Consider the following 14,112-nt stretch of genomic DNA (forward strand, 5'->3'; position numbering starts at 1 on the left):
CGCGACTTCCCGATAGGCATTCATTACCTCGAATGCCGATCGAAACCCCGCAAAGCTTAGCATCAACTTCCGTATATCCCCAGTGAGCGATAGTTATTAAATCTCGCATTTCAAGAAATCATAAGTTGTTTCCAACTCAAAACAATAAAATATTATTTTCTAGCTCACAGGGGCATTTTCGTCATTTTTTTTGAAATTTTGAAATTCGTAAAAATGTAATATGTAAGTGGAAACACATATTTCATGATTTAAATTAAATTTTGAAGTCTAAAACATTCGTTTAAAGTAAAATTATAGTTATTTGAATATAATAAAAACATTAAATAAAATATTCTATTTTCTTAAAATACAATATTTTCAAAGTCTTCCTAAAATAACTTTTGTAGCGTAAGAGTAAAATAAATTTATTCATATAGTAATAAAGATAATTAAAGTATGAAATTTCATTTACAGTGACACGTGAGCCCCCCAACTAACCAAGAAGGTGTAAAGCTACGAACCCTTACTTCCTATGATGCAACTCAGAGATTAATTCTCGTCTTAATCAACTATCAACAAACTGTCCTGAGCCTGAAAAATAGATAGGAAGAGAGGTGAGATTAAATAATCCCAGTCAGTAAACAATTACCAACAAAAGCATCTAAAGCTGAGTAGATGGAGACAATATAAAAAAGTTATATCTCAATAATGTTCATAACACAAAATTCGTTTCAATCTATACCAAATAATTTCTTTTCATAAAAAATTCCCAGCTTATGAATTTCTTAAACTTGGCCCCTGCCAGAATCATTCTCGCGGGTACCTTCGTCAAGGTATCCCACTAAGACCGCCAAGGCTGTTCAATGACCCATACCCATAAACATGTATTCACATCTGACACATAGCCATTCCTTGGCGTTGGCTGAGTCTCACTCTCACGTGGTGGCCCGAACGTGAGGTTCACTCAAATCATACCTCAGGAGATACTTCACCCAACATCTCCCCCCGGAGGTAAATATATAATTGAGTTACCGTACCCCTCTCATAGGCAGTCCACGGAAACCCCCACCACTGCATTGATCGTTTAATATACCACAAGACCCATAAAAATTCCAGTAGCATAATATGGCGAATAAAATGTAATCCAGTCTACCGAGACCAATCCAAAACTATTCATATATTTCATGCCAACCCCAAAAATTTAGCCATCATGCTACCATAGTGTCATTAGCCCCAATTTCAATAACATATAAAATCATAAATTTCAACAGTCTCCATATACTCAATTTTTCCAAAACAATATTTGATTTCAAAATCAGTATAAATTTAATTTTTATTAAAAAACATTTTAATTGAAAAACATAATATTTTATAATTCAAACTCACCATTCAATAAAAACATCAAACACGTATAATTACTCTAGATATTTAAGACGATAAATTATCCACTCACAGTTCTAGGAGTCGATGTACTCCTAACCCCAATCTTCATGCACAATCTCTGTACTTTTACCAGTGTAATTTGCTCACCACCTATCCACAATGTACAATACATAATTAACCACATTAATGCTTGACCATTATAAAATCAATTCAGGCTCGGTGTATATGCATGATATGACATGCAACTTATCCGACTACAGCTTAAATGCGGTGCTGACCTAATTCAGCCTATTATCTCCAATTTAACTCCAACTTGCTCCATTTCTTTTCCAATCCCTCAAATCACCAAACAAAACTAATTAACACACAATTAGGCAAAATTTATCTTCACTTTTCTTCTTGGAACTTTCGGCCAACAATGGTACACTAACTCTGTGATTTTTCCTACTTAATTTTCTCTCTATAATTCATTAATTCCTACACCAAAAACTATTATTTCTTAATCAAATCACCTAGAATAACATCCCATTCTTCTCATTATTCACTTAGAGAATTCGGCTATTGAAGGGCACCAAACCTTTGGTGGTTTTCTTCACTTGTTTCATGCTACACATCATTAATCACCTAAAAACACTAACATACCTAAAAATCAAACCAATCCAAGATCATTCTCTCTCCATACCTATTTTGACCAGTCATGAATTTATCATGAAAATATGTAATTTAACCATGAAAATTAAGGGAAAATGCATGGGTAAGGTAAATCACTAGCAAAATCAAATAAATTTTACCTTTGCTTGATCAAATCCTTGAATTCTAACACTTTCTCTTTGATTTTTCCCACCTAGGGTTTGTTCTTCCTTGGTTTCTCTTCTCTTCTGGTTTGGCTGATCACTATGGGAGAAATGGGCAGATTTTTTTGCCTTATTATAAAGAGATAATAAAATAATAAAAACATGACACATGGCATTTCCTTATTGGTTCAAATTTTAAATATTTAACTTTTAATTCTTTAATTCTCTACCACACATTTCTCATGTTTATCCATTTCCATGATGAATAAAATCCCTTGGTCTGGACAAATGTCGAGGTGAAAATTTACCGATTTGCCCCCGAGGTGGCAAAATTACCATTTCACCCCTATACTCCAAATTATACTGGAATTAAAATTTTTCACTTCTAAACTTCAAATCATACTCCAATACTCAAATCATACTCCAATAAGTCAAATGGGGCCAAAAAAAATCTTTTCTAAAAATTCTCATTTTGTCCCCGAGTGACAAATTACCATTTTACCATTGGATAGTGAAAATTCTGGTTTGACTCCAAATTGATCCTCGAACTCCAAATTACCATTTTGAGTCATCCCTGAACTGTGAAACTCTTAATTTCACCTTAAAATTCCTATTTGAACTAGTTCGAGGCTTAATCGACTTAATGATACCATTAGGGGCAATATCGTCTTTTAACGATTTCTCAAACTTCCTAAATATGTGACCATTTTATTGAGCATGTAAATGACGTCGTAATTATTTTATAGAACAGGGTTTGACATTGCATTTAGGAAATTTCAATCTTCTTAATCATATTAATCCATCTCATATGGCTTAATCGTACTATAGATTATATTCCCTTAACTATTTCTCCAAAATTCCTTAGGTCACCATAAATCGTCTTCTGATAAGACTCTTAATTGTTACATTATCTATACAACTCATCAAATATATTGAGTTCAAATCTCGAACCACTAAAACCATTATTCATTTTAGTTGGGTACATCACTACTCCACACATACATATACATGTACATTCAAATGTCTATATTCCTCATTATGTATACGGGTCTCTGTTTTCAAATGCCTTCAGACTAATTTCTCTTTGTTCATTCCCATCCATAATCAAGATTCAATAGAATAATCTTCATAATTCATACAAATTCTCATCATGCCTGTGCATAGTTCCTCATCATTTATATACTTATATTCTCTTCTTATCATTTCCAATTATATGCTCAAGTTTCCTTGTACTGTATATCATTGCATCACAATGTCATCTCCATTGAATTATAATCTATTATGCGTGTATGTTTTATAATCCCATTGGTATCTCAAAAATTTATCTTGACTTGATCATTGCATCTTATGCAATACTACAATTCCTAAAAGTCATCCTTATTCCTCGATTATCCTTCATGTCTCCTATATATTGTATCCTTATTGCATTTCGATATTGATTTGTCACTTAAAACTCAGATTCATTTGAATCATGTATGCCTCACGCATTTTAGAATTCCAATTCCCATAATATATTAAGAAAGTTTCATTATCAGGGTTAACTTCTATCATCCTTTATTCCACTCTTTCATATGAATATAACATCATTCTTCCTTAACTAATTTACAAATTGTACTTGAAATTACCAGACTTGAAACTAAATTCTCCTTAAGTACTTTTTAATGTTAATACCTATACCACTCTCAGCTTATAGCTTCCTTTTTATAACTACATAACTTAGTGCTTGCTTTCACAAGATCCATGGCAGAACTTCTCTTCAGTATTTCCTTAGGGATATTTATTTTAAATTTATGTCTCACAACATATGATCATTTAACCCATAACTTAGCCATTTGGCTCCTTAGCAAGTTTCAAAGTCACGCATCTTATGCTCATCATGTATAACTTATAATTCTTTCTCAAGGGTGTTTAAACATTCTTGAAACACTTAATCACTTATTTACTCTTTTATACACCAAGAATATCATTTCCATAAAGGCATGCCTAACTACTCATGCTTCAATTTATCTCCATGGGTTTCTAGCATGTCACCTAGTTTACTTGTGTTGTTACTAATCCTTTCCTTTCAACAAGGTCAAGAAAAGATCAGTATATTCTCATAACAATATTCTATATAAACTCATTTGCTATATCATTATTGAAATCTTTATTTACATTTTCCTCACTTGGTATTGACATCTCTTATCAGTATCTCATACATTCATCTAACCTTTCGCTCGCTTCCTCTTTAGTCTTTAACAAGACTTAATCTCTTGTCTTCTTTATTTCTTAAGATTTGACTTCAGTCATCATATTATTCATCTTAACACTCCACATGTTAATTTATTTTTATGTAGCCATCTCAAAAATTCTCTAACTTTTCTTTCTCTTACATGCCAATATATATAAGACAATAAAAAAAAAACTTTGCAATTTCACTCATCATCTTTATCTTAATACCTCCCAATGCACTTAAGACTCCAAACAACAAAGCTTAGCATGAAAACCAATGACCATTCTTCAACTCGTGAGTTTCATCTTCATGCCACTCTCAATTTGCTCTACTTTCTAGCCATTAGGGGTTCTTAACGTGACAGCGTTTGATAGTCAGTACTGTGGTGCTGCAACAGTTTGAATTCACTTTATCTTAGCAACTCTTCCACCTTTAAAGCCACTACCTTAATTATTCACAATCGTGTGGCTTCCCTCTGAGTCTATACCACAATTAGCAAGACTAACTTTCTATCACAAGTGTGTGATCAAAACATTGATTTAACGTATTTATTTTGCCACTAACAGTCATATATCTTTACCATAACATTTAATACAAGTTTGCTTAAGCAAAAATCTCCAAATTTATTCATAGCTACATGTATCTCAAATTGCTCATCACTTATCATCAGTCAATAAATCCCACTCGAAAATACCCTTTCCATATTGTATAGTGATTTCACCATATAGCATCACTGCACGATGTTCCTCCATTCTACTATCACGCATACTCCATAGAAATTAATTAAAAGATTTACGTACCTTAACTAATGCTAATTCCATTTAATCATATCTTAAATACTTCAAACTTGTAAATTACAACTCCAAATGTATGTCCATATATTGATAATCTTTATATATTTCATGATCATGAAAACTACAACTTACAAACTAGCTTTCTATCATATGTACTTTATTAGAGCACTAATTTCAACATATTTAATCTACCCTTGGTGGTATGTTAAAATCATCCCTGTCTAAGTTGCAATCCAGAGGAATCTCTCCTCTGCATATCCGTATGAGCTGGTGGAGATGGAGCAGCTACTGTAGCCCGTCCTAACTGTGGGCAATCTCTCCTAATGTGACCCGGTTGATCACAACGAAAACATCGTGCAGGCCCTCTGCACAGCCCAACATGATAATTTCCATAATTTTTGCATCTACGTGAACTTCCTGAAACAGAGGAGTTTTTGCCCCTTTTTGGTGGCTGACTAGAAGATACACTAAGATTTCTCCTTTTTGCTAACTCAGCTCGCAGACTCCTATTTTCATTCGCAAGCTTCTCAACTTTTAAAGCCATTCGCACCACCTCTTTAGCCACGGTTGCGTCTGACTCACCCATAAAAGAAACACAACTATGTTGCCTAGCCTCTTTAAGCTTCTTAGAATCAGAAACATCCAGCACTAGTGGTGGGACAAGAGGTGGGGATGGTGGTACTGAAGGAGCAACTAGAGGAACTGTAGGAAGAGCTTGACTAGCCTGAGCCTGGCCAGCAATAGTAGTAAAGAAGGCTGCTAATGCCTGAACTGCCTCAAGAGGCATAGTAGGAATACTAGTAAGTGGCAGAGCAGGTGAAGGAGTCTCGGTCTGTTCAGCAGCAGGTGCTGCCCGAATGGTGGATGCAGTCGATTCCTCTTCTATTGCACCTAACTGACAACGTTGGAAACGACCTCTTCCCCTCCCAACTGATCTAGTGAAAGGTGGTTGTTCGCGTTGAGAAGACATAATAATCTATAAGAGGGAACAAAGTGAGTTTAGGCAACCTCAGGCTCTATATGCTTATGCATGTATTTTATTCAACCTAACCTAACTTAACTCGGGGCCACACTAACACTGTAAAATTTTAAAACAGCTTTAAAATAACTTTAAACCCTAAAACTCTAATCTTTAAAACCAAAAGCTTTGATACCAACTTAATTGTCACGACCCGGAACTTTCATCGAGCCCGTGACAACCGTCGTGACGTCTCGATCGACATTCATTGCCCGGAATGTCAACTGGAACCCCGCAAAGCTTTAATATCAGCTTCTCATTTCCCCTGTGGGTAATTGTTTCCAAATACCACATTCTAAAAGATTTTAAACTGTTTCCAACTTAAACAAATAAAATAATAATTTTCGTCTCACAGGGGTATTTTGGTCATTTATCCCAAAAATCTCAAAATCATCTAAAAATATAGTATGTAAGTGGAAAACACATATTTCATAATCAAAAATAATTTTGGATGTCTAAAACATTCGTTTAAAATGGAATTATGACTGTTATAATAAAATAAAAATATTAAATAAAATATTCAATTTTCACATAAAACGATATTTTAAGAACACTGCATAAATAATTTTTATAGCGTAAAAGCATAATAAATTCTTACATACCGTAATACAGATAACCAAAGTATAGAATTTATTTACAGTGACACATGGGCCCACGAATGACCAAAAGTATCAAAAGAAATGAACCTACAGTTTTTGGATGTGGCAAGTTCAACTGTAATCCTCGCCGATATTAGTTATCTACAATCTATTCTGAGCCTGAAATGGGTGGAAATGAGGGTGGTGAGATTATAAAATCCCAGTGAGTAAACAAACATCACTCAAAATATCTAAAGTCGAGTAAAAGGAGACTATTAAAACATTTCATCAAACTGTGATTTATCATCTTTCAACTTATTTCAACCAAATGAAATCAATTTATTTAAAGCAAGTAATCAGTATGGCTTATGAATTTCTTAAAAAGCTTGGCTCATGCCAAAAATTATTATCATACTTAGTTATCTGGGATACCTTGGCTGAGGGCTATCCCAACTGAGTCCGCCAAGGCTATTAGAAAGTCATGTTTTTATTTTGAAAACATAGCCGTTCCTTGGCGTTGGCCGAGTTCCCCTTCACGTGGTGGTTTGGCGTGAAGTGAACTTTAAAGTTATACCTTGGGAGTTACCTTACTTGCCTCTCCAACCGAGGTAAAAATATAACAGGATTCTGTGCCCCTCCAATAGGCTAGTCCACAGAACCCAGCCCACTGCAGTAGGTCAAACCCACCATACAATAAAATTTTGACAGCATGACAGGGCTAATATATTACTACCCAACCTGCAAGGGTAAAATAAAGTAATTCATACAATTCATAAAAAACACAACCCAACCAGTCATGCCAATACAATAACATAAGCCATTAATTCAATTTTAAATTTACAATATATTAGTGGTCTCCAATTACTCTATTTTCAAAATCGTTATTTTGTTTCAAGACAATTTATAAAATATTTTCATTTAAACTCATTTTGTTTACAAAACATAAAAATTTACCATTTGAACTCATTTTCAGAAAATTTACCAAAACCGAATAAAAACATACTTTAGATAATTAAAATGATGGTAAGGTTACTCACCGTGTCTAGGGTGGAGATTTTCAAAATACTCAGACTACTGGTCCTTGAGTGCAATTCCCTTGCCTTTATCGGAGGACTCACCACCTTGACACAGTACAAAATCGAGAAATTCACCACATTGGTACTAAATTGATATTAAACTAATTTAGACTACTAATGCTTGATCTGGAATGCAAAAATGTCTAAATTTTTGCCTAAACGCAATGTTAGTCTATTTTGATCTTTTACCCGATAAATCGATATACGTGTCCGTTTAAACTTCAAATTAATTTTTTTCATTTTCTATACCTCAATTGCACCCAAATTGACTTAATGTCCCTCAGTGTGGTGCAAATTATCAGTCCCGATAGTAAATTACGAAAATACCCCTAACAAGTAAAAATTTGTATTTTTACTCCGAAAATTCCCATTATTTTTCTAGGCTCATAATTCATCATTATTCATCATAATTCCTCAAATAAACATCAAGATCAGCAGCCAATATTCCCCTAGAAAATTTGGCATAATGGGTTTCAATGGGAGAAAATTATATCTCTAGCTTATTTTTGCTATATTTCAATATAACTTAACTAAAATCACTTAATTCAATTATAATCAACCAAAAATCAAGCTCAAAACTCATCCATGGAGGTTTGGCCAGCATGGGTGTCCATACCCACTTTCTAATTTTGCATGGAAATGAGAAAAAAATGCATGGGTAGTGAAAATCACAAGGAAAATCAATGAAATTTACCTTTTTAATGCTTGATTTCTTGATTTCTCTTGATTTTCCCCAAAATTTCAGGTAGGGTTCTTATTTGTTTTTTTCCCCCTTTTCTCCCCTGGTTTGGACGGCTGAAGAAGATGAGAATTCTGAAATTTTGGCCTTTTTAATGGCTAAAATAATATAATATTATTTTATTCATTTTTTTAATGTTTTATTAATTCCTTAAATTCTAGCCATCCAATTGTTTCCAAATTTTCACCATACACTTGTCCCACATATCCATAGCTTAGATAAAATTCTCAGACTTATCCAAAGTCTTGGTGGAGTAATTTTTGAAATTTACACTTTTGCCCCCGTAAAAGTCAAAAATTACATTTTTGCCCCAAAAACTGAAAAATTGCCCATAGACATATTTTTCATCCCTTATACTCATTCCATTCTCCAATTTGTCAAATTTGATCTAAATTCTCTCAAAATCTCAAATTTTATCCGCGGGTGGTAAAATTACGATTTTGCCCCTACACTGTAGAAATCACCGAAATTAAACTTTTTCACTACCAAACCCTCAAATTATACTCCAATAAGTCAAATGGGGCCAGAAAAAAATTCTTTTCTAAAAATTCCCATTGTGTCCCTAGGTGGCAAATGACCATTTTTCCCTTGGACAGTAAAAATTCCAATTTGACTCCAAATTGATCATCGAAGTCCAAATCACCATATTAAACATTCTGGGACTTTAATATTCTTAAGTTCATTTTAAATTCTCTATTTGATCTAGTTCGAGGCTTAAATTAACTTAATTGTACCATTTGGTACATTGTTGTCTTTTAACGATTTGTCTTTCGGGGCTTTCCAAGTATGCAAGCATATTGTCAATCATATGAATGACATGGAAAGTATTTTATAAGGTCGGGCTTGACACTTAGAGGAAAGCCATACGGTTGAGAATTGTTTTGATAAAGTAAATTTTCAGCAACTACAGCGCCACAGTGCTAGTCGTCCAACGCCGCAGTGTTAGAAGCATTTTATGTTTAAGAAGTAAGAACAAGATGTGAATAGCATGAAAATGAACTCGCAAGTTGAATTATGGTCATTGGACTTGATGTTAAGCGTTGTTAATTGAAGTATTAAAGATAAACATTATGTAGACTAAAGTCAAATCTTAACAAATAAAGGAGACAAGAGATTAAACATTGTTACAAGCTAAGGAAATAGTGAACAGAAAGTAAGATAAATAATGGGAGAAATGTAGATGTTGTTATAACGAGCATAAGAAGTTTAAGGATAATCAATGCAAGTATACTAAGTTAGATGGTATGGTCCAAATTAAGAACACGGACACTTTAGGAGATCTTAAATAATGTCCATCGAGGTCACTGAGCAAAAATTAAGCATATATTAAATTGTTAAGGTTATGAGTGGCTTTGAAGATAAGCCTTTGATTGTTCAAGTCCTCAACGAAATCGTATTAAAGGATGGGTTTAAGTGATTGAAAGTGTATGGAAAAGAATAAAAGAATATACTAACTTGTTGTAATAGGTCGAAATGGGATGGCCATGAGTGGCTCGTGAGTAACCAAGCAATGTATAGGTAAATGTGCAAAGAGAGTGTAGACACCCATTCAAAATAAACCAAAATAAAAAAAATAATTAAAAAAAAGGAAAGAAAAGAAAACAAGGAGAAGACTGAGCATGTACTCAGCCCCCCCTCTCCGGTCCGTCATTACGAGGCACTTAAGTCCCTTGGAAAACAACCAAATTTTGGGGAATAGTTACCTCTAGCAATTAGCCCCCATTTATGCCAGAACCTTGTGCTCGTGGACCAGCCTATTAGAGGGGCACTGTAAACCCCATTATATTTTACCTTAGTATGAAAGGTGCAGAGGGTATCTCCTAAGGTAGTTTAGAATTCACTTCACGCCAAACCACCACGTGAGGGTGAAACTCAGCTAACGCTAAGGAACGGCTACGTTTTTAAACGTAAAAACATGTTTTATGTGTATGTGTTAATTTAACAGCCTTGACAGACTCGGTTAGATGCCCGGCATAAGGTGTCATCGAGTACAAGTTTTTGCACGAGCCAAGTTTTAAGAGAGTCATAAGCCTTACTAATTATTTTTGATGAAATGTAATTGTTTTATATGGTTGAAATGAGTTTTAATGCTATGAATCATATTATGAAGAGATGTTTTAATTGTCTTCATTTACTCAGCTTTAGATGTTATAGATGAACTTTGCTAACTCACTAGGTTTACAAAAACTCACCCCCTTCTTTTCACCCATTTCAGGTTCAGAGTAGTTTGTAGACAATCGATTTTGTCGAGAGTTTGGTTTTGAATTTGCACCTTTAGAAATTGTAGGTCTACAGTCCTATTTATTTTTGTTATTTTGGGGCTCACATGTCATTGTAAAATATTTTTGTATACCCTGGAGCTGTGTGCTATTATGTATATGAATTTATTTTGTTATTATGCTATAGTAATTATTTACATAGAATTTTATAAATATTGTTTTATATGAAAATGGAATATTTTATCCAATATTTTTATTTTGTTCTATTAGATAAAACTCACTTTAAATGGATGATTTAGATACCTAAATTTATTTTTAGATATGAAATGTATATTTTGCATTTATATATTATATTTTTAGCAGGTTTCGAAATTTTTGGGTAAAAATAACCAAAATACCCATGTGCGGTAGAAATTACTTTTTAATTGTCTTTGATTTGAAAATAGTCTATATTCCTTTAAAACATGATAGTTAGTAACTGTTGGTCACAGAGAAGGCGAAAAACTGATGCTAGAGCCTTGCGAGGTTTCAATTGACATATTATGTCAAGAATGTATATCGGGGACATTGCGACGGTTGTCACGAGCTTGAAGAGAGTATCGAGTCGTGACAATTATAAACTTCATTATGTATATATTTGCTTTTATTAATATCTATTTTTTATAAAGGATTAATAAGATTTATAAAAAGTTTTAAATATTTTAAGACAAAAAAATTTTAAAAATACTATTATTAACGGAATTTTCCAATGGAATGTTCCTTAGGAAAATTTCCTTTGGTAATAGCTTTTTTCAATGAAAAATTTCATTGGAAACTTTAGCGGGCTTTCAAATTTTTTGGGTCTTTAAACTTTCAGACAGATTTCCAACGGATAATTTTCCATTGGAAAATTCCAACAGAAATTCGTTGGAAATTTCGTTGAAAATTTTGATGGGAGAAATTTTTTGTGGCGCTAAAAAAATCTCCAACGAATTTCCAATGGAAAAATTCCGTTGGTATATTTCCATTGGAAATCGGTCAGAAAAAATAACAACATATTATGTTGCAAATTTGTTGGAAATCTCCAACGGAGTTTTTTCCATCAGAAAAAATATGTTTTCTTGTGGTGTTTGTTGTTGATGAGAAAACCATGAAATAGATATTGCAGAACCCTCTTGAGAGCCTAAATATGCAAGGTAGTAGGCTTATGCATAAATGGAGATAGTTTATTAACTACAAAGGCAATGACTAGCTTGGTAAGAGCTAAATATTGAAGGGAATCAACTAATTAGTTGAATGTTATTTCATTTATTTGCAAGGCAGATCAATAATTTTATAAGCCTAAAGCGAAATATCCAAATGATACTTTTTTATTAAAATTAAAAAAATTATTAAAATTTATTCTTCTAGTTTTTTGAGATGCAAAATTTTTAATGAAACTTTTGTAATCAAGTTCTTCTAATTTTTTTTAATTGATAATAGAGCTAATGCATTTAATCTTTCTTGAAACATTGTTGATTTTAAATAGGATTTTATTAATTTTAGTTTTAAAAATTTCTTTCTCTTGAAGCAATACTTACTGGAATTGTTAATATTATTCTAAAAGTAATATATATATATATATATATATATATATATATATATATATATAGAAAAGAATCAAGTCTTTTTATATAATTAAGTATATCGATTGGACTATAATTTTTCATTTGTATAATTTCTTTTAAAATTTTTAGCTCAATAATAAATCTAAACCATCATTGTTGTATTTTAAAGAACATTTAAGATTAAAGCAATCTTCATTCAAACTATTATCGTCTAATGACTTTAACTTTTTAATGCCAAATAGAAAGCTAAAAATACTGTCATATATCTTAAATTGTTCAAATCTACCTTGGAGTGAAAAAATTGCTTGTTCTAATATATATTAAAAGTAATTAATTCTAAATTATTCTTTAAGAGGTCTTGTTATTTCATTACCATTCTCATCTTTGTTATTTCTACGAATGATACGCGTATCATGGAAGTTAGATTTTATATTCATTTTAGATGCAATTTCTTTAGAAGAAATCATAATAGATGCAAATCTATATTTTCATTAGTTGATTGAAAATTTAAGAAATAATTGAGAATTAATAACATTGTAGGAATTTAAAAATTGAGATTTATTAGGCACATAATTAAGGAAATAAGAGAATATGTTATTTTATTAATTATCCTTGACTTTTACACATTTTTAATGAAAAATGAGATAAATAATTGAGAATTAAAGAGGATGTGAAAATGAAAGAAAATAGATATTTATTAGGCATAGGGGAATAGGTAAATATTTAATTTTATTAATTATTTTAATTATTATATATTTTAAAGATAATTAATTATATTATAATTATTATAAAATTATGGGACCTCCCTAAATTTGGGGCTTAAAGCCTTTGCTTAGGTGGCTTTACCCAAGGGGCGACCTTATCTATTTGGACAAAACCGTCATGGAGTCTTAAGAAAGTTGAAAAAAAATTGGTGTGGAAGATGCTTTTACACCAAGCATGTTTACTTTGTGTAAAATGTCACTTATATATTTATCTTGTGATAGAAATAACGCTCTAGTGGTGTGAACAACGTAAATACCTAAGAAGTATTATAGCAAACCATGTAAGTAATCACACAATTGAACTCATAGATAAATAGAGAAAGAACAACAATTGAATTAGTGAAGTCGGAAGAAAGTAAAAAGTTGCTTAATGCGTGGAACCAGGCTTAGTGTCACTATCCCAGCAAAGAATCATGTGAATCTCACATCTTATGCTCCCAACGGATAGAGCCATATGTCTCATATAGAAGAGAAGCTCCCAATGGGGAGCTAAAGGAGGATGTTATGGTCTTAGAGGGGAGTTATGAATCCCACATTGACTATGTACTAGAATGAGATTGGGTATTTAAGGGTTTACACTACCTTTAACTTGTGAGGCGCATTTTGTGGGATAAAACTGTAAGGTCAACATGTTAAAACAAATAATACCTCACCAGGGTTGGAGTGGGCTATGACACCTAAGTTGTCTGTCTTAAGTCATATATGGCTCTCTTTATGTGAAACCCTAATCTTTCATAAAATAAAATTGATAAATTTCAAGTATTTTGAGACATATTATAATTGTGTTGTTGGTTGAGTTTCCCAACCATTTTATTATAAATTTCTCCCTCATATAGTGTTTTTTTTTTCTTGCATCCTCATATATATATATATATATATTTCTTCGAACATTTGAGTTTCAATACTCACACGTTATGACAAGAATTATCTGAAATTATAGGTTTTTTAGATACAAAAGCTCCAAAATTTA

General features: G+C 32.4%; 1 long non-coding RNA gene across 1 annotated transcript; it reads right to left on the reverse strand.

Annotated features, from left to right (window-relative positions):
- Positions 1-7,377: 7,377 nt before the first annotated feature.
- Positions 7,378-8,627, reverse strand: LOC148763530 (uncharacterized). The gene is made up of 3 exons (XR_016025185.1): positions 8,529-8,627; positions 7,796-7,879; positions 7,378-7,496 (listed from the first exon to the last, which is right to left on the reverse strand). It is a non-coding gene; the product is annotated as an uncharacterized LOC148763530 (long non-coding RNA).
- Positions 8,628-14,112: the final 5,485 nt, after the last annotated feature.

This window comes from Theobroma cacao, chromosome 3 (genome assembly GCF_053813885.1).
Source record: "Theobroma cacao isolate CCN51 chromosome 3, ASM5381388v1, whole genome shotgun sequence".
NCBI lineage: Eukaryota > Viridiplantae > Streptophyta > Magnoliopsida > Malvales > Malvaceae > Theobroma > Theobroma cacao.